Genomic DNA, 23,085 nt, shown 5'->3' with positions numbered 1-23,085 from the left:
TAAAGAACCAAGAAGTGTTGTCATTTCAACCTTATCGTTTTTAGCAAAACGTTCCTCAATTTGTTCAAGGAAATTCTTAGCCATAGCAACCCCTTCTGATTCTCAGGCCCCAAAAGGCTTCGGAATGCCGTGTTTCATAATCATTAGACTCATGCGATTTGAACGATCCCACCTCTCAAATTCCCTTTTATCATCATGGGAACTTTCCTTAGTGAGAGGTGCAGGTTGTTCATTCCTTAGTGCATGGTCCAAATCCATACATCCCAGAACTATAAGTAGGTTCCTTTTCCAATCCTTGAAATTGGTCCCATTAAGCATAGGAATAGAATTAATGTTAGCAGATATTGAAGCGAAAGAAGATGAACTAGCTGAATATAGAACAAATAAAACAAGCTCACATTAATATGCATAATTAAACAATAAATTCAAAATTTGGTTAATCCCATCTCAAGATACCAAACACACATTAATATCAAGTCTTTGGACAGTAATATTAACTGTAAGCGGTACTCTTGGTGTAGCAATCAAATATTGACAATAAAACTGTGTCAAACAATAGATTAATCTTTGGACTAACGTATTGCTCACACAAAATACCTTATAATTGTCACACATTTATCGCCACAGGTATGTTTGAAGTCTAGCAAAATATTCACTTACCTTTGGGCTAGTCAATATAAGCATCAATTACAAACACACAACCAACCTAATATTTAAATAAATTAATCTACACAAAAGAGGTCACTTTGGCGACGTATTGTTTTAATTAATTTATTCAAAATATTAGTCCTAAACCAACACCAAAATTTGAATTAAATTGTTTGCACCAAAATATATAATTACCAAACTATACTGTACTATATATATATATATAACATAGTACTGAAGCATATTATTTATAAATATGTATAAAACTTTAATAAGATATATATATATATATACAGCAAGTCATAAAATAAACTAAATTGTAATATATGAAATTGTTTACGCTGACATCAATAAATTAATCATATATATACTATGAGAGACACTCACGCACATGAACCCATATATCGATAGGATCGCATAATATATTAATAAACAGATAAAACTAAATTACTAAAGCCGAATATATCATTTAGATAAAACAAAAATTTTCTGGATTGGGCTTTTCAAAAAACAGTGAAAGAAGATAAAACAAAACCTAATAATCAACTTTGCAAAGCAAAACTGAAGCCAATACAGAAGCCGAAGTCATAGACAACACGCTCCCCAACAAAAAAAGAGAACAATTGTTCTTATACATATAATCGGGCATATATATATCAATAACACGCATATGCATATATATATATATATAATCGGGCATTACCAGCAACCAAAAAAAATAATTGATACACATATACTAAACCCAAAATATTACGGCAGCAGTACAATTCAAAGAAAATCAAAACCTTAATTTTTAAAATCCCCAAATTTCATAAACCAAATCATCAGATCTTCAATTAATTCAACAAAGGAGGCTCTGATACCACTTGTTAGTATTTATAAAACACTTATGAAATATATAAATCACAGATCCAAACATATTCCTAAAAGTGCTTTAATATAGAAAACCCTAAATCATAAATCATCCTTTGCTAAATTAAAGAAGATGATAAAATATGAGCGGAAGCACTAACCTGAAGCCATTGTTGGAGATTACAGAGAAGGTTTTGATCTTCCAAGAATACACTATTTTCTTAGGTATTTTCTCTGATGGGGAAGGAGAGAATACAGAAACCCTAGTGTTTCTTGGGGACCACTACCTATTTATAGAGTCATCTTAGAATAACTCTTGGGTATTTATAATTTGGCCCCTCAACAAATTATAAATTAACTTATGGTATCTACACATTAATTCCATGACACTTTAATACCCTTTTGATACCCATAACATAATTGGTCACTTAATTTTGTATCACACTTTATAATAGCATATACATTATACATATGTGCCCACAAAGGATTTTTTAATCCAACAAGGAGAGCTTCTGTAGTCAAATCTTTCGATGCTTATCAGTTTTCAGGTAAAAATGATATCTTTTAAGTCCGTGATCCATCTGTGCAAGTAATAATTTAATAGAAATGTGCAACAAAAAGTTACAATAAACAACTAGCAAACGCCCACCGTGGGGCTCGAACCCACGACCACAAGGTTAAGAGCCTTGCGCTCTACCAACTGAGCTAGACGGGCAATTATGCTAATTCTTTGATATTAATATTATTATTTATATAAAAATTTTATTTGCACCCCATAAAATTATAAATACACCGCAATACTAAAAAATTATTAACTTAAATTAATTATTAAAAATCACCTGTCATATTTTTTTTTTGAAATTTCTTTTTCACATTATTTCATTTAATATCAATAGTTAGTTTTATTTTAGGGAAATTATAATAAATTGCCCCAAATTATAAGACTATGCTAGTAAATGTTTTCATTTCAAAACTTGTACCAAAATAACTCTTTTAGGTTGTTTATTATTTATATTGTCTTTTACCACATAAAAAAATGATTTTTTTTCATATATTTTTTTTTTCAAGAATTAGAAGCAAATTACTTAAAAATTGTGGTATATCTATATAAGTTTTGTTAAAAATCTCTTTTATTTGAAAATTATGTAGATTTTTTTTTTAATTTTTTATGAGTTGTTGTGAGTTTTTGGTATATAGATTTTGTTGTACAATATATTTCTGTTTTGTTATATAGTATATTATTATTCTTAGATGATAATTATTTTTTGTTTTGTTTTGTATAATAGTGGAATATAATTTTATTAACATAATACAAATATTTAAATGTATGTATAAATGCTACATATATTTAATTATTATTTTTTATATATTTCAATTGTAGAGTATATATTTATTTTGAATAATATTTAATTATTATTTTATTATATACAATAGTGGTATATAATTTTATTGTCGTGGTATATACATTTCAATTGTGGTATATAATTTGGTTAGTATAGTATACACATATATACATTAGTAATATATATTTTTCTTATTATTATTGTTAGTATATATATTTTGGTGAATTATATATATATTTTTTTGTTATACGTTATATCACTTTTTTAAATAATATTTAAGTTCTATTTTCTATTATATTTTTATTGACATGATATATAATTTTATTAGCATCTTATGCATTTTTATGTAAAAATTACACAATATATGAGAAAATTATAAGAGTTTACTTTTTTATGACATAATAAATAAATAATATCATGGGGTTATGAGTTCGTTTATTTTTTACATTTATATGGGTTTTTTTATGTCATATTTTTATAAAAGAAGATAGAAATCTCATTTTTGTTAAATAATAATAAGTTTCGTTAAAAAAGGCACCAGCACCAGAAAAGTTAGTATCATCGAAAAAGTCGCCAAAAAAGTTACCATGGCTGGAAATGTCATCGCGTCGAAAAAAATGACAAGAAAAGTCACCAGAAATAGATGTCTCAGATATAACAAAAATAGAACTGGTTCTATAACGTAATAAATAAAAACAAATAACATAAAATAACTCAAACCGAGCATAATTGAAATATAACCGGTTCAAGAGTTACGAAAACCAAAAATTAATTACAGGTTTGAGATTATCTAAATCTATGGCTTGTGGTATACCTGGTAATTTAATTACTCTAGTACAAGCAACTTACTTTTGTAAGATGATGGTGCATTTTTCTAATGGCTACATCTATAGAAGCTTCTCGACTTCTAGACATAGATTTTATTTATCTAAGAAAAAGTTTCAACTATTCCAGAAAAGATAAAGGCCAAGGAAAGAATTCCTTAGGATCAACAGTGAGAGGTCTCAGATATGCCTATGCATTAGACCAGACACTTGCTGTTGAGTGGGAGTAATGAGTATGTATTAGATTAATCCAAGAAAGGAACATTGGAAGACAATCAAATGAATCTAAAGATCAAGAAGAGGAACTATATGTTAGTCGATAAGGCTGGTGTTTCAATACTCTTAGACTACACCAAATCAGGTTTCTAGACTTGCATTGATGCTAGAAAGTCTACTGATGAGATGGTAATTCCTCTGGGGGTGGAGCAGTGATTTTGGAGAAGTGTAAAAACTGATCTGAAGTCTCTAACTCTACCAATAAGACTGAATGTTAAAGTTGCAGGAAAGATACTTATTTAGTCTATGAAAAGTTCCATACAATTTTTTGCATTGTACCAACAATTTATTAACTACTAGTGTTACTTCCTGACTAACACAGAAGTAGTTTCCAAAAAGTAAAGAATCCAGTATCTAGGGTTGAACATCGGGTGGGTTTACCGGGTTTCGGGTTGGCGGGTTTCGAGTTCACGGGTTTCGGGTTCAAAAAATTGACACCGAACTCGGACCCGAATAGGGCACGGGTTGGCGGGTTGGCGGGTTGGCGGGTCACGGGTTGGCGGGTTTCGGTTGGTCGGGTTTAGCGGGTTGGCGGGTTGACCCGGTCAACTCAGTCAACTCGGTCAACTCTTTAAAAAAATTAATTTTTTATTCAAATAATTTTTTTTTATTTATTAAATTAAGCATATATAATATAACAATTTGTTCATAGTATCTACTATTGAAGAAAAAATGCATTAATCAATCCAACCAACAAACAAACAACCTATTTATCAAAGATTCAAATCAAACTTCATATTCATGTTCATGACTCATGATAAAAGTGAAAACTAAAATATTTCAAAATACATCCATATCCAATGTCCATTGTCCATAAAAATCTAAAGTCCATATTATATATATAAAAACAGTAATAAAAAAATATATAATATATTTATAAACCGGGTTGGCGGGCAGGTTCGCGGGCCCGAAACCCGGTACTCCTAAAATCTCAACCCGCCAACCCACTCGGGTTGAACCCAACCCGCCCGAAACTTTTTTTAAAAAAATTTTTTGCGGGTTCACCAGTTCGGGTTCGAGCGGGTTGCTCGGGTTCGGGTCAAACCCGCTCAAAATGTGCAGCCCTAGGCAGTATCCCTAGAGGAGTAGACATATAGAGAGGAATTTCACAATATCAAGGATTTTGTGATTAAGGTGATGTAATGGTGGAGAAAGGTTGTATTGAATACAAACTGTTAGATCCTATTACGGAGAGAATACTACATTCCACACTTGATCTGGATATCAAGGTGTTGAAATTATTTGAAATGCACTTTTATTTTATATTAGTACAAGTGGAAGTTTGTTAGGTTTTGTGCCCTAAATAAAACCCATTTCAATATAATCAGATTTACTAATTTATATAAGAACAGAAATCGTTTTATGTTGCATGATTCACATGATTTATTTCATGATTATGTTTAATGTATGAATTCTATTAAGTCGAGAACATATATAAATATGTATATATTTGTTCATGATTATATTGTCATCAGCACAGTGGAATATAATCATAATTATATGTTCAAAAGTTTAATTCCCATGATTTGTCAGTTCACTGGATTTAGACTGGCATGATAATCAGCGATAAGGTATACTTACACCTTGGATAAGTGTTTTGTCCTTTCCAAGGCATTAGCAAAGTTTACCAGTATTGGATGTATGGAGTATACATTGGAAGGGACCGATATTGATCTTAGATAAGATATCATAAACTTACCATTGTATCTTTCTAAGTCAATATCAATGGTTGATCTTAGGTCTATGGATCTTAAACCTGATATGGTTAGGTTCATCTTAGTTGTGTTATTTATGTTCTTCAATTTGTTCGTTAAAGTCGACCAATTGGATCTTCTCGTGACGTACAGATTAAGGACATGGTAGTTCAATTGAGTGGGAGCGCTGATCATAAATATAGAATTTATAGCTTTTATAAGTATTTAGAAGTGAAACGATGATCTCCTTCGAGCTTGGCTGATTAGAGATAAATGATTGAGGCCTCATTTCAGTAATTATATTAGTTTACTGAAGTATCATTTATAGGTTGCTAAGTGTTTTAAGGATAAAATACATTGAAGGGTAGAACGGTAAATTTGTCCCTATTCAATGTAGATCATCTATAGAGGATCTTTGACTATTAGGATTGTAACAATGGATAATCATAACGTATCTATATCAAGGTACATATAGAGCGTTCTATATAATTGAGAGTGCTATTCAATTCCAAATCTATAGTGGCGCAAGACAGAATTAATAAGTTAGAGAATTTACTTGGTGAATTCTAAACCTACTTATTGAAAGCTCAGTTATATAGGCCCATGGTCCCCTCACTAGTTGAGATAATACTGCTTGCAGACTCAGTTAGTTGATTTTAATTAGTCAATTATAATTCTAAAATTAGATTATGTCTTATTTATGAATTTTCACTAAGCAAGGGCTCACTACTACAATTGAGGCTTTTAGTGACACTATTTAGTGACCCGCACTTTTTTGCGCATCACTAAAGAGTTATGATTGATTTTTAGTGACACACATAATTAGACTCTAAATTTTTGATATTAGTCTCTTGTAATGTGGGTTACTAAAAATTTGAAGTGTCACTAAATAGTAATACCTATAATTTTCTAATTTTTTTTTCTATTAAAAATGCCAACCTATAGAGTCACGCCAAAAGTGAATGGGAAAGTGTGTCCCAACCCTCCTAGCGCGTCACTATAGCTGGTTTTAAAGAGGATATAGTGACACACTATGCATGTTGGGATATATTTACTCTGTCACAATTAGCATGTCACTATAGGTTAATAAAAAAACAATATATACACTTTAAAAAAAATAATGGTGCTTGGTTCCAAAAAAAATAACACATAAAAAAAAATCTAAATTAATGTTGTATATCCCAATAAGTTCTAACCTTTATTTCCTCTTTTTTTTTTTTTTTTTTTTTTTTTTAAAAAAAAATAAATATACAAATATCAGCCCTTATCTCTTTCCCCTCTCTCTCTTAAACACACAAAAAAAAACCCTAAAATTTCTAACAGCCAAATAGAAACCCTCTCTCTTAACCGCATGAGGCCTCTCATCTCAGCCTCTCTCTGTTTTTGCACCGGAGCCACGACCTCACCCTCTCTCTATTTTCTGAACGGAGCCATGACCCAAAATCACCACTGTTAAAAATGAACCAGCGCAAGGTGCGGGGTCAGTCTTCAAGTCCCACACCCACCACCATAAGGGTCCGGCAAGGTTCAGGTCTCTCGACTTCGGCGAGCGCAATGGTTAGCTGAAAGGTGTGGTCACTGACATCATCCACACCCCAGGAAGAGGTGCCCCACTAGCTCGAGTCACCTTCCATCACCCTTTCCGGTACAAGCACCAGAAGGAGCTTTTCATCGCCGCCGAGGGCCTATACTCTAGTCAGTTCATCTACTGTGGAAAGAATGCCAATCTCGTCGTGGGTAATGTTCTTCCTCTCAGATCTCTCCCTGAAGGTACCGTCATTTGCAACGTCGAGCACCACGTTGGTGGCCATGGTTTCCTTGCTAGGGCTTCTAGGGACTACGCCCTCGTTATCAGTCATTACCCGAACAATGGAACCTCAAGGTATCTCAATACTTATTTTTTATTTTTTAAATTTTAATTAATACTAGTTTCAGTTGTTTATGTACAAATTTATTTAATGTAATTAGTTGCTATTTGTCTAAACATAATCTTGTATAGAAATTGAAAGTCCTAAAAAGATTTATGCTTTGGTCCATTTCCATAATCAATAGGTGCACCCTGATGAGGCGGTCTTGATGCGTATGCCTCTAAGGCTATTCGGGTTGAGGCATATGAGGTGCACGTCTCACCAATTCGGTTTCATTTGTAATTGACTTTATGGGTGTTAGTTGGCCTTCGATAGGGCATCGCATTTAACGGGGATTTATGTTGGTATTATATTTATCCAGGATCTTAGATCTACTTACAAGTATGTTGATTTAACAACCTAATATTGAACTTCTAAAACGATGAACTAAACACATAAAAGTTAAGAATAACTTACAGTGATTGCAGCGGAATTAATGTCTCCTTCCACTCAGATCTCTAACCCTTGATTCCTGTCTGTAGCAGAGTATAATCAAGATCTGAGCCCGAAAGTTCTTCAGTTGGATGTGATCCTTCACAGTCTTCCAAACTATAATGAGGTACTGAGTGATGTGTGTGGGCACTTCTCTCTCACTAGGAATTTCGAAATTTCTCTCTTGTTTTCTCTCTTGATTTCGTGTGATACACAATGCAAAGCAAAGTTTTCTCATGCACAAGAAGAGTAGAGAGGGGGGGCTATAAATAGGAAAAGGGAAGACCACAACTTTCCAAATAAACAGTTTCCTCTTTTACTGTGTAATTGAATAGCTGCCTTATTTAGTGTGATTCACCACTTTCCTATTTAGGCTAGGCTTTGATTAGCAATTATATGGCAAATTAAAATAAAAATAATAATTGAGAAATATGCAATCATGTGGCCGGCCATGGTGTGTATGGGCCTCACATGAATTTTGCAGTTTCCTCAATTTTATTTTTATTTCTCCAAAAATGCCATTTTTCCAATTCTAATCATTTAAATGCCAAAACTAATTATTTAATAACTAAAATAGATTATTAAATAATATTGCCATTTAAAATAATTATTAATTTAGACATGCAAAGTCTCATAATTAATAATTAAACCTTGAAACCCTCTTATTTACAATTTCATCCCTAAACTGTGAGAATTCACAAATTAGACATAGTCTAACTTTTAGAATTATAATTGATTAATCATAAATCAATTATAGAGTCTTACAAACAGTATAGTCTCAACTACAATGGGGACCATGGATCTATATACTGAGCTTCCAATAAGTTGAACCGATTTACCAAGTAAATCCCTAACTTATTAATTCCTCGTTGAATCCACTCTTAGAACTCGGAACTGCACTCTCAGACTTATATAGAGCATATCATATGTTTCACGATATCAATATGCTATCTCATTTAACCATTGTTATAATCTTAATGTGATTTAGAGATCCTCTATATAGATGATTTACATCGAGACGGGACCAATTTACCGTTTACACCCCTCAATGTATTTTGCCCATTTGAACACTTAGTTACCTGTAAATGATGTTTTAGTGATCTAATATATAGTCACTGAAACAAGAGCTCATCCATTTACTTCTATTTAACTAAGCTCAAAAGGAATCATCACTTTACTTCTATACACCAGTAGAAGCTATAGATTTCCATATTTATGTTTAGCACTCCCATTCAGTTATGCTATCATGTTCCCAAAATATATGTATTATCCTGACCCAAAGGTAGGCTTTAACTAATAAATCAAAGAACAAGAATAGCACTCCTGAGATTGAGCCTAAGCATATCAGGATTTAGATTCTCTTAATCTAAGATCAACTTCTGACATTGACTTGGAAAGATACAACGGTAAGTTTACAATATCTTTAACCAAGTTCAATATCGGTCCAGTCCAATGCATACTCCATGCATTCGAAACCAGTATACTTTGCCAATGTTCTGGAAAGAACATAACACTTACTCCAAGTGTAAGTATACTTCATCGCTGATTATCACATCAGTGTAAATCCAAAACACTGATGAACAGGGACCAAATCTTTTGAATCATATAATCACAATCACATTCCACTGTATTGACGATACTGTAATTGTGAATAATTATATGTTCTGGATTTAACTGATTTTGTGCATATATCAAGTATATGTATTAAACCATAAACATGTAACATACATGTAATCATACTTCATTTCTAAATTGATAACTAATCAGATTGTAATGAGTTTTATCTAGGGCATAAAACCCAACAAACTCCCACTTGCACTAGCATAAAACAAGTTGTGCATTACAATCAATCTTTTGTCTTGATCCTCTGATCAAGTGTAGTATATTTGAATCCACCCATATATCTGGAACCAGGTTCATAAGACTCATGAAACCTCCCTAACTTATGCTTTACTCATCAAGGGATACTGAAATCCTTACTGCCCATTAAGTACATCTGAACGACCAGAAGACATATCTCTCAAACTTTAAAATTTGGAATTGAGATAAAGCAGTGTAGAATTTTCTTCAGTAAAATAACTTTCTGGTAATTTTGAATTTACAAAGTTATATCTTCTCTGATGAAGCTTGAATTATTATAGATGGGTTTTAACACTCTTCTATAATGATTCCTCCACCCCCAGAGTAACCACCATCTCACAATTTTTTTAATGAGTCGGTGTGCATATCAGGATCACTAATGCATAGTTCCTTAATAACATATACGTCACTTTTGTAAATCTTTCTTGATTGTCCCCTAATGTTCCCATTTGATTACATCTCAGATGGCTCCCACTCAATAGCATATATCTAGTTAGAAACTTTTAACCTTTTACTATTGTTTCTGGGAACATCTCATTGTGACTTATTATCCTAAGCTGAAACTGTAAGTTTCTTTAAGATTAGGTCAACAACATAGCAGTCTAGTATTTGAAGTGTAAAATACTTGCTAGAGATTTAAGCAATCAAATCAAGATACCATAAAATGTTATGAGAAATAGACATCTTGAATCAAGTCTTTCGAATAGACTGTTTCTATCTTACTCTCATAATTCTGATAAGTTGTTTCTATCCATGTGAATGGTTAGACTTGTTTTTATCAGAGGTGTTCTTAAGTTCCTATCACAATTATCAACCAAACGAAGATGGGTAAAGAATTTTAATATTCTCCCACTCAACCAAGGTAATGTTAAACATTATCAGAGAACTTTAATGGTATCAATAACTATTACAACAGTAAATCTAAACTGGAACATATAATCAAGATCAAGGATTTATTCTGATAATAGCTAATTTATTATATTATTTCCATGTTTAAAATTATGTGTCACAAAGGGTACTGTAGAATAAAGTCCACCCCTAAGTTTATAGAGATTATGGTCCACCCCTAAAGGTTGTAAATCTCTAAGTGTGATAGAGAGTCTGTGGAGCTGAATATAATCCGGAGTTCATTAGATATAAAAAATCGTTTGAACTGCATATTATTCTTAACTTTTCTCCACCCCTATCAGATCAAAAGATCTTTTTATTAAACAAATTCTCAAATAATTGTTTTTGGAACTAACAATTATTTATAAACATAGAAATAACTTCTAGTGTTTATGTAGTAATAACTCTGTAAGGAGTTTAAATACCTTTTGAATTTGTATCAATAACAAAAACACATACACATTCAAACATAATAAATATAACAACCGGTAATAAATAAGATAAAGTACTGAAGCTCAACTCATAAATTGCAATATAATTGAAAAAGATATTTTATTATAAACCCAAAAAAAAATTGTTTGCAATATTTATGAGAACCAAACAGGGAATTAAGATCCCAAAACTTGAAATCCAAATTGTTTGAAAAACTAAACAATTAATTCAAATGAAAGAGCTTCTTCTTTATTGTAGACAATCTCCATCCACCATCCAGCTTTCTAATCCAACTCGCTAAGACAGCACCCGAGTTTAAGAAGCTTTAGCTATAAGAAGAATAATAAACAGGGTTAGTAGTCCAGAATTATTAATCCAAAAGGATAATAATTCACTAAAAACACATCAGTTTATAAAGAAAATACCTTGTTTCTTTGCGAGATACTTAGGACATTGGGATTTTCAATGGCCTTTCTCATTGTAGTAGAAACACTTTCCTTTTGGTGTATTGCCAGAAGCTCCAGCATTTTTGTTCCTAGCTGCATTCGCAGCTTGAGCTCGCTTCTTGGCATTTTTCCACTTCTTCTTATGATTGGATTTGGAAGTAGAAGCAACAAGTGCCTCAGGATTACTCGTCTTATTACCATTTCCAGAATACTGAGGTTTATTCCCTCTTTTCTTGGGACCTCCAATCAAATTTTCATATGTCTGAAGGTCATTGACTAAAGTATGAAAGTCTTGTTCCTTCTTATTCATGACATAATTTGATGTGTAGGGCAGAAAATCTAGAGTCAGGCTATTCAAGATGAGACTCACTTGAGTAGTCTGATCCATTTCAGCACCATGATTCTGGGCTTCCTGGAAATAACTAGCCATCTGGAGAAGGTGATCACGCACATTCTGATGGGGTTCCATCCGTGCGTTGATGAATTTCTTAGTCGCGTCAAAACGAGACTGGATAGATGCCATACCGAATAGCTCAGTTAACTGCGTCATGATTTTTGCAGCCGTGACAGTGTTTGCAAACCTTGTTTTCAAGGTGTCAACCATGCTGGAAAGCATGAAGTAACGAGCTTTATTGTTAGCATTATGCCAACGCTCGAACTTCTCTTTCACAGTTTTGGTTGCATTGTCACTTGGCTGCTCGTGACGGCTCAGTCAACACAAACGAGGCACTTTCACCTATGAGAGCAATATGAATGTTCTCTCTCCACTTTGGGAAGTTAGACCCATTTAGCTTATTTTCAGTTAAGAGTGACAACATGGGATTTGACATTGCAATTCAGGATACTACAAGATAACACATAGATATCAATTATGGTTTATCACAAAATCTTATTTAGAAATTATTAGCACACAGCAAGTAGGAATGACTAGAGAAAATACAAAAAAAAATTCAATCCTAAATAATTTCCAAGGTTTTCAACAAACTGATATCAGTGTCCCGTTTAGGCGAGAGTCAAAGCTATCATTCATCGAATAGAGTTGTCAGCTCATCTAAAATGACAAACATTCTAGCAACCTTTTATTCGATCGAAAAGAGAATCCGACGTTGTCCCGTTTAGGCGAGAGTCAAGGTCATTCTTATTTCATGAGCTTCTACCATTGTTTCATATGTTTATAAGTCTTATACAGTACCCACCATTAGGGTGATCAATACCAATATAAAACACTTACAAACATATTTATCTTTCGAGATTAAACGGCGCTAACTTGCTAATGAACGTTCCTCCATTAGGGAGGATTACTCACTAAAACAATAGCTATGTAAAACCAACAATGGAGATCGAATATCTCAAAATAATAAAGCTCATTATTTAAATTGTATTTTCTTCTATTATTTATTTATTTTAAATCTATATATATATTTATTAAATTTAAATTTAGAATAGAATCTAAATAAAATTTAATTTAATATTTGTAAAATTAAACTTAGATGGTTAAGAAAATAAAATGAATTATTTCCATCTTAGTATTAATTTTCCAACAAATATTAAGAAAATTACTTAATTTAAGTTGTATTAATTTAAATTAATTTGCAACTCAAATTAAAATTTTCTACAAATATATATATTGTATTTCCAAAAATATATAATTTTCGAAATACATTTAAAATAAATCAAACTTTACTTAGAAAAAATACTTTAAGCAAAAATATTATCTATCTAGATTTTCTTGACTAATTAATCCAATTTCTAATAATATATTTCAGTTCCTTTATTTTAAATTAATCATTGAATGAAAAGATCGTTGATTTAAGTTGATTCAAAATTAATTAAAATAATTAATTTACAACTTCAATCTATCTTTCAAGATAAATTTAAAATCATCTTACATAATTAAATGCAATTTTGAAAAAATGATTAATAAAATAAATAGAATATATTTTGAAAATTATTCAAATTTAAGTTGTTATGGAAATACCCAACTTAAAATAATTTTCTTATTTAATTAAATATCATGAAAATAACAATATCTAAGTATCATTATGAAAATCAACTTAGATATTTAATTTTCAATTTAATTAAATGTATTAAATTCAGGAAATAAATAATTAAGTATAGAGAAGGCTTAATCATTAATTTCCAATTTAATACAAGGAAAAATATCCTTAATTGAATTGTACCAAAATTAATTATTAAACAATTAATTTCACAATCAATGATATTTTCCTATATTAGAAATAATAATTAGTATAGAAATTAATATCTAGAAAATATCTCAATCCTACTAAGTATCTTTTCAAGATTTGGAAAATATCTGATTTAAGTTATTATAGAAAGAATCTATAAATACAAACTTAAAATTTTCCAAACAAAATTTAATTAAATATCAAAATTAGGTGTTAACTACCTAATTTAAAGATATTCCCTTTTTAAGTTTAAAACCAACTTAAAATAATATCTTTTAAGAATCTTCAATAACTAATTCCTAGAATTCCTCAGCTTAATATTATTATCAAAATATATTCAAATTTAAGTTAAAAGGAAAAATTAGTAATTACTAATTCATAACTTAAATAAGAATATTTAATGAAATAATAAAAGTAAGTTTCAGAAAGAATCTAGTTAGTTAAAATTCTTTATTTAATTAAATACAAGAAAAATACAAATAGTTTATCTAGAAATGAAATTCATTAAACTATGTTTTTCTTAAATTAATTTCGAAGAAATTAATTATGTTGCTATTCAATTTTATTAGGTCAAACTAATATAATTAACCTAGCACAGTTATCCAAATCAGGCAAATGGGCCTTCACAATTGGGGTTGTTCATGTGAGGGGGGGCTGGGTCCAGTATGTCGCACCCACTTCTAAGGCTCCCAACTCTCACACAAGGCCCAAAAGAGAGGAATTTAACCTTAAAATGAATAACTGTTATTAATTGAATAGGCCCATTAACTAAATGAGCCTAAATAAAATCTATCAGGTTATGACATTTTATTTAGCAACAACAACCTATATGTATCTATAATAGAAATTAAACATATAGGCTCACACATGTGAAATGATTTGGATGGATCCTATCATGTTACTAGGTCATACACAGATGAAAGAAGTTTGTAAAAATTACCTGTTACAAATTATCTACTTGATCTATCATCAATTGAACCATGGGTTAAAATCAGATCATTTGATCTGTCAACAAGTTAACCCTGGCAATTTAGATCAAGTAATAATAGGTTTTAGAAAAACTTACAAACAATCTAAAACACATACTCCTGCAACAAGGTTAGATCTGGATAGTTGGATGTAGGATTTATTTAATTTTAAATCTATATTTCGAAAAATAAAATTAAAATTAAACCTACCATTTTGAAAAATTAGGTTTTGGGTAACCTAAATGCATTTCAAAATTAAATTGCTAACTTTCCTTTTAAATTTCATGTTATTTAATAAATCAAATAATAAAATAGAAAATGGTAAATACATACCCTTTTCTTATTTTACAATTTAATTTAATTGAAAAATAACAAAATTTAAAAGTTAACAAAAATACCTTATTTCCTCTTTTAAAATTATCATGATTATTTTGATCTTATTTTAATTAAGGTCAAGTTACCAAAAAAAATTAATATCTGACCTTAAAAAAAAAATAAAATAATCAAAATTTAAAAGAAATAAGAAAAGAGGTAAGCAAAACTTGATTTTTCCCATTTTCAAAATCAAATTGCACTAATATCTAAAATTAATTTTAAAAAATTAAAATTAATTTATTTCTGATAATTAGATTTGAAATTTGAAAAACAAAAATCAACATACAAAACTACACAAAAAATCGGAATTTAATTCCATGAAATAGCATGAAAAATCGAAGAAAACGAAGAAAATAACAGGTGGTACGGACAAAGCATGCTGTCCGCGCGCGTGGAAGGGGAGACATAGCCCAGAAAACTGGGCGCAAGCACCCCTGCGCATGATTTCCGCGCGCGTAGGGAAGGTGCTCACCACCTAGAGTTTTCCCGATTTTCAAAAATTCATAACTAATTCAAATTAAATCGAAATCGAGTTCTGTATAAAAGTAAATTGCTTAGAATTTTCCAAACTATCCAATAAAAATAATTCCAGATACAGACAATCAATTATTTTTCCCAGAATTCACAAACATCAATCAAACATCAATATGACACATCATGAAACCATCCAAATCACAAGCAAATCGTTTTAAGTCCAAATTTCTTGCAAGCAAATTAATTACCATGGCTCTGGTGCCAGTTGTTGGTATTATATTTATCCAGGATCTTAGATCTACTTACAAGTATGTTGATTTAACAACCTAATATTGAACTTCTAAAACGATGAACTAAACACATAAAAGTTAAGAATAACTTACAGTGATTGCAGCGGAATTAATGTCTCCTTCCACTCAGATCTCTAACCCTTGATTCCTGTCTGTAGCAGAGTATAATCAAGATCTGAGCCCGAAAGTTCTTCAGTTGGATGTGATCCTTCACAGTCTTCCAAACTATATGAGGTACTGAGTGATGTGTGTGGGCACTTCTCTCTCACTAGGAATTTCGAAATTTCTCTCTTGTTTTCTCTCTTGATTTTGTGTGATACACAATGCAAAGCAAAGTTTTCTCATGCACAAGAAGAGTAGAGAGGGGCGGCTATAAATAGGAAAAGGGAAGACCACAACTTTCCAAATAAACAGTTTCCTCTTTTACTGTGTAATTGAATAGCTGCCTTATTTAGTGTGATTCACCACTTTCCTATTTAGGCTAGGCTTTGATTAGCAATTATATGGAAAATTAAAATGAAAATAATAATTGGGAAATATGCAATCATGTGGCCGACAATGGTGTGTATGGGCCTCACATGGATTTTGCAGTTTCCTCAATTTTATTTCTATTTCTCCAAAAATGCTATTTTTCCAATTCTAATCATTTAAATGCCAAAACTAATTATTTAATAACTAAAATAGATTATTAAATAATATTGCCATTTAAAATAATTATTAATTTAGACATGCAAAGTCTCATAATTAATAATTAAACTTAGAAACCCTCTTATTTACAATTTCATCCCTAAACTGTGAGAATTCACAAATTAGACATAGTCTAACTTTTAGAATTATAATTGATTAATCATAAATCAATTATAGAGTCTTACAAACAGTATAGTCTCAACTACAATGGGGACCATGGATCTATATACTGAGCTTCCAATAAGTTGAACCGATTTACCAAGTAAATCCCTAACTTATTAATTCCTCGTTGAATCCACTCTTAGAACTCCTGAATCGCACTCTCGTACTTATATAGAGCATATCATATGTTTCACGATATCAATATGCTATCTCATTTAACCATTGTTATAATCTTAATGTGATTTAGAGATCCTCTATATAGATGATTTACATCGAGATGGGACCAATTTACCGTTTACACCCCTCAATGTATTTTGCCCATTTGAACACTTAGTTACCTGTAAATGATGTTTTAGTGATCTAATATATAGTCACTGAAACAAGATCTCATCCATTTACTTCTATTTAACTAACCTCAAAAGGAATCATCACTTTACTTCTATACACCAGTAGAAGCTATAGATTTCCATATTTATGTTTAGCACTCCCATTCAGTTATGCTATCATGTTCCCAAAATATATGTATTATCCTGACCCAAAGGTAGGCTTTAACTAATAAATCAAAGAACAAGAATAGCACTCCTGAGATTGAGCCTAAGCATATCAGGATTTAGATTCTCTTAATCTAAGATCAACTTCTGACATTGACTTGGAAAGATACAACGGTAAGTTTACAATATCTTTAACCAAGTTCAATATCGGTCCAGTCCAATGCATACTCCATGCATTCGAAACCAGTATACTTTGCCAATGTTCTGAAAAGAACATAACACTTACTCCAAGTGTAAGTATACTTCATCGCTGATTATCACATCAGTGTAAATCCAAAACACTGATGAACAGGGACCAAATCTTTTGAATCATATAATCACAATCACATTCCACTGTATTGACGATACTGTAATTGTGAATAACTATATATTCTGGATTTAACTGATTTTGTGCATATATCAAGTATATGTATTAAACCATAAACATGTAACATACATGTAATCATACTTCATTTCTAAATTGATAACTAATCAGATTGCAATGAGTTTTATCTAGGGCATAAAACCCAACAATTTAGAGCTGGGCTCGTGTTCGATCTAGACTATTCATGTTTAGAAAATGAACAATTTTTTTCAGAAATGTATTTTGTAACTGGGTTTGAGTTTGTAACTTTAATTTTATTTCTTATTTATAGGGTTTGAAGTGTTGATATTTATTTTGGTTGGGTTCATACTGTACATTTGGATTTTTTGTATGAAAAAAGATTAGTATTGGTAAAAAAATTGTTCATTTGTAAACTGTGATTTTGGAAAAATGATTAATACAAAATATTGTTCACTTAATTAAAATTATTATTGTTATATTTAATTGTATTTGTATATAATTAATATAAATTAAAATTTATAATATATAAAATTTGAATTAAAATAATTAAATATTATTTTTTGTAGGAAAATATTTAATGTAGTGGCACTTTTTGTGTGTCACTTGTTGCGATATTTTGCACACGCAAGTGTACGTATCGTTTCAAGTAGTAAAACTCACCAGGAGTGAGGTCGATCCCACAGGGAGTGCAGTTAAGTACTTTAAAATTAAACCTTTACTTCTATTTGGTTGAATGAAAATTAAGAAAGAATTAAAAATAAGAAACTAGTAAGAAACAATTATTCAAGAAAATTGAAAGTTAATAAAAAACTAGGGCTTTGATTTCAATTGTTTCTATTGATTATGACCTAATATGATTATTTTCCTAATATTAATTTCTATGCAATAGCAGGTTTACTAAGGTAATTTATAGTCTTCTCAGATATATAAATCTCAATTACATGCAAACTTTCTACTCTCGTGATAAATTTAACATGCAACAGGCATTAAACACAGAAACCCTATAAGCTATCTAAACCATATAGGTACTCTCGTCCTATATCAAAATTCAGTTCTATTTAACTATAGCATATTCGACACTCACTTCTCAGATCTCGCATCAAACTCATAGACAGATAATTGGTGATCAGGCAATTAAAAGTAATTAAGCACAAATAAAATAGAATACATAGAAATTAGGGGGAAAATAAATTATATTAAAACCATAAACAATGTCAAACAATATCCATCTAACCCTAATAAAGTGTTTAGTTACTCATGTTCATTGAAGCACAATTACACATATTAACTTTAAAGAAAAGAGATGAAAATAGAGAAGAGAAGAATGCTGAAAACCCTCTGAAGAATGCCTCCAATATTGCAGTTGATCTCTCCACTTTGCATCTGTATTCTCTCTGTTTTTCTCTCTCAAATTGCTTGATGAAATCAACTCCATTCTTCTATTTATATAGGCATTGAAAGCCTAAAAATATGGAAAAAACGCAATATTTAAATTCCCATTCGGATTTAAATTTTTAGGAAACCTCAAACGAGATATTTTTTTTCTGCTGCGTTGACTGATAGTATTTTGGCCATAACTCTCTCAATATTGCTCGGAATTGGACGATTCAAGATGTTCCGGAAAGATAAAAGAGAGATCTAGAACTTTCATGTTTTAACTTTTTCCAAAATCCAATCAGAACACCGTCGAATTCAGGCTTGAAGTTTCGGCTTGCACAATTTTCTCTATTTTAAATATCATGATATTTTTTTATCTTTTTCCCATCTTTTTCTCTGATATTTTTCTAATCTTCTTCTATTTTAAATCTGCAAAAATAAAAGATAACAAGCGTAAAAATGCTCCAAACACGATTAAAACTCAATTAAAAATATACTAAAATTAATCTTAAATTAATACTAAAAATAACCTAACATCACTATATCTCCAAAAATAGTAATAAAAAAGAAAAAAAAAGAAGAAAAAAAAAGGATATAGTGACACTTCATGTGGGTGGCTGTTACCTTTTTAGTCTGACAAAACCTGACTCTATATGCCTATAGTGACGCGGAAAAAATGAATGTAAAAGGGTTCAGTGACATGTGTGAAGTGTCACTAAAAACTGTCTTTCCAGTCACCCTCATTAGTGACGCGCGTTGAAGTGTCACTATATAGTTTTAGAGTCACTCAATGTGTGCCATTAAAACCCAATTTTCTAGTAGTGGCTTAATTGTAGAGAAAAGAAGTTTTGGGGTCAATTTGTTAATTAAGAGACTTTGCATGGTCTAATTAATATATTACATAAATGACAATTTTATTTAGTAATCAATCATAATTATTAAATAAATAGTTTTGGCATTTATATGATTGAATTGAAAAATATAGTATTATTGAAAAGAAGAATAAGTAGTTTAGATAAAGTGACAAAAATCTAACTAGAAATTGGTCCATTAAGTGTACGGCCATGAAGTTAATTTTTGCCCAATATTTTATTCTTTTTTAATCCATATAATTCAGCCCTAAGCCCTAGTTGAAACAATATAAAAGGAACATGATGCTCTCATCTCATCCTCTTGACAATTTGTTAAACTAATGTCAACCTGACTATTCAACCAACCTAGATGAGAGAGTTCATTCCTTAGTGATTTCAGTCTCCTTCATTGTTCTTCCATATTCGAACCTTGAGTGAAAGAGTGAGATGCCCACACATAGCAAGTCAAGTACTCAATCATAGTGAGTAAGTGTTAGGTTATAATTAGCCTATGTTTCGGGTCTTTAAAGTTAACATTATCTCGTCTATTGGTGTCTTTTGGAGCAGTTTTACGCTTGATTTTCATTATTTCAGGTTCCCGGGGTGTTAAAGTTCGAATTCAGTCAAATGGTGAAAAACTGGGACAAACTTGGAAAAAATTGGAAAATTCAGCTCTAGACGCATCAGTAGTCGCGACTTCCAGAGAGCCAGGTCGCGACCCTTTTTCCTGGTCGCGACTCTGGTCGTGACTTCGAGGTTTGGCAGAACCTTCGATTTTTGAGGTTTGCCTGTAGTCGCGACTAGCTTAAATGCTAGTCGCGACTTGGTACGGAAATCGCAGATTTGACCTAATTTTGGTTTTTTCTCAAATTGGAGGCACACTTCTCATCCCTATATAAGGAATACGACACTGAAGGTCAAAGCAAGCAGAAATAGACCTAAATAGTGGATGCAAGTGGAGAGGAAGCTATCTTGAAGACCCGGAGCGGTATCACCTTCTAGTTTTTTTCTTTTACCCTTAAATTCTTCTTTATGTTTGTTTTTGTTTATGAATTAATCATGGATGTTTTTAGAGTTATGTTGAACTAAATTTCCCAATAAGGGAGGATGATGAATGTTGTTTAAGTTTATGCCTAGTTAATAAATAATTGCCATTCTTCCATCTTATGTGTGAATACTATCTATATTTGTGTTTAATTCCATGTGCAAGCTTGATCACCTTTTACATGTTTAATGATCTCAATTCGAAATCTGAAAAGTGAGAATTGAGAATGCTAAAATTTGGATAGTCTAGGTTTTGATGTGAAACGAAAGTATTTACATAGCCTCAGTGACGAAAAGATTATTGCTTAATGCTGATTTTGTGTTGATTTAATTAAGAAGTTAATTAGAGAACATATTATTTAGAACCTAAAAGATCTGAAAAGAGTTAGGTTAATTTATAATCTGTCATTCACATTGAGATAAGGATAGCAATTAGGTATTAACATTGGTAGCTTATCAACAGGATTCACCTCCCTAATCTCTCATCTTGATTAATCTTTGTTTATTTTCTCTTTAATTTTCTGAGTTATTTACTTTCAAATTGCAAACTTATTATTTTACCAAATAGAATCATAAGTATAGTTTAGTAGTTCTTAATCCAATTCCCTGTGGTTCGACCTCACTTGCGTGAGATATTACTTGATTGCGTACACTTGCGTAATAAACATAAAATTCGTAACAAGTTTTTGGCGCCGTTGCCGGGGAATTGTTTAAAGATTAATATTACACAAAATTATACTAACTTCTACTTTGGTATATTTTCTCTTGCTGATTTTTCTAACCTTTTTTCTTGCAAAATTTTCTTGATCTATTTCAGGAATCCTAAGTGTATGCGCCGTCAAGGACAAGCTGCCATATTACCAGTTGATCCTGAAATCGAGAAAACTTGTAGGAGAAACCGAAAGAACAAGAGGCAAGAAGGAGTTTCAGCAACTGCTGAAACTTCAGAAATCATGGCTGCTAATGTGAATGTTAATGCTGCGAACAATGGAGGTAATAACGGTAATAATGGTGGCGTCGTGGAAGATCAAGCTAATGGTCGTAGCTTGAGAGATTACATTCTCCCTACTCTGATGGGAGTGCAGTCATGTATCAGGCCACCGGCAGTGGATGCGAACAACTTTGAGATTAAACCTGCCATACTTTAAATGGTGCAGTCTTCAGTTCAGTTTGGTGGCCTCCCTTCTGAAGATCCTAACCTGCATTTCTCTAACTTCATGGAACTTTGTGAAACTTTTAAAGTTAATGGAGTTAATGATGATGCCATTCGACTGAGACTGTTCCCATTCTCTCTCAGAGAACAAGCCAAGAGTTGGCTAAACTCCTTGCCACCCAACTCTATTGCCACCTGGAATGATCTGGCAACAAAACTCTTGTCAAAGTTCTTTCCTCCAGCAAAGTCTGCAAAGCTGAGAGGAGAAATCAACAATTTCTACCAACAAGATAATGAATCTCTCCATGAGGCTTGGAAGAGGTTTAAAGATCTGATCAGAAAGCACCCTCATCATGGTATAGAGAAGTGGATGCTGGTCCACAACTTTTACAATGGCGGAGCCTTTATGAGAAAGAGTGCTAATGAGGCTTATGATCTATTGGAGGAGATGGCTCTAAACAATCAACAGTGGTTAACTGAAAGGAGTCAATCTAAGAAGGTAGCTGGTGTGTTAGAGGTTGATGCCATCACAAAGTTGACAGCTCAGGTTGAGGCATTGACAAAGCTAATGGCAGGGCAAGCTAAACAAGGCCAAATTGTTTGTGAGATATGTGGAGGAAATCATCACTTTTCAGAGTGTCAAGTAGATGTGGATGATTTGCCAATGGATGAAGCTAAAGCCATTGGAAATTTTTCGCAGAATAACAACAACAATTATGGGTTCAACCAGGGTAATAACCGAAGAAACAGTGGGTTCTATCAGCAACGAAATCAGAACCGGAATCAGAACCAACAGTTTAATCAGCAACAAGCCTCTGGTGGAAATTCTAATTTGCAAACAGATTTACTGCTTCAATTCATGACCGAAACTAGATCTTCAATCAAAGACCTGCAAACTCAGATGGGCCAACTAGCAACTCAAGTAGCAACCCGTCCTCAAGGGAATTAGCCTAGCACAACTGAAGTAAACCCCAAAGAAAACTGCAAAGCAATTACCCTGAGAAGCGGTAAAAATTATGATGGTCCTGAACTGCCACAAT

At 31.8% G+C, this 23,085-nt stretch overlaps 2 non-coding genes across 2 annotated transcripts; both read right to left on the bottom strand.

The window, feature by feature from the left end:
- Nucleotides 1-2,142: 2,142 nt before the first annotated feature.
- TRNAK-CUU (transfer RNA lysine (anticodon CUU)) lies at nucleotides 2,143-2,215 on the bottom strand. Its single transcript has one exon. It is a non-coding gene; the product is annotated as a tRNA-Lys (tRNA).
- A 20,083-nt stretch (nucleotides 2,216-22,298) lies between these two features.
- LOC133037562 (small nucleolar RNA R71) lies at nucleotides 22,299-22,405 on the bottom strand. Its single transcript, XR_009687652.1, has one exon. It is a non-coding gene; the product is annotated as a small nucleolar RNA R71 (small nucleolar RNA).
- Nucleotides 22,406-23,085: the final 680 nt, after the last annotated feature.

The sequence above is a fragment of the Cannabis sativa genome, chromosome 4, assembly GCF_029168945.1.
Source record: "Cannabis sativa cultivar Pink pepper isolate KNU-18-1 chromosome 4, ASM2916894v1, whole genome shotgun sequence".
Classification (NCBI taxonomy): Eukaryota; Viridiplantae; Streptophyta; class Magnoliopsida; order Rosales; family Cannabaceae; genus Cannabis; species Cannabis sativa.
Note: the sequence above shows the minus strand (reverse complement) of the source record. Positions and strands in the feature narration are given on the sequence as shown.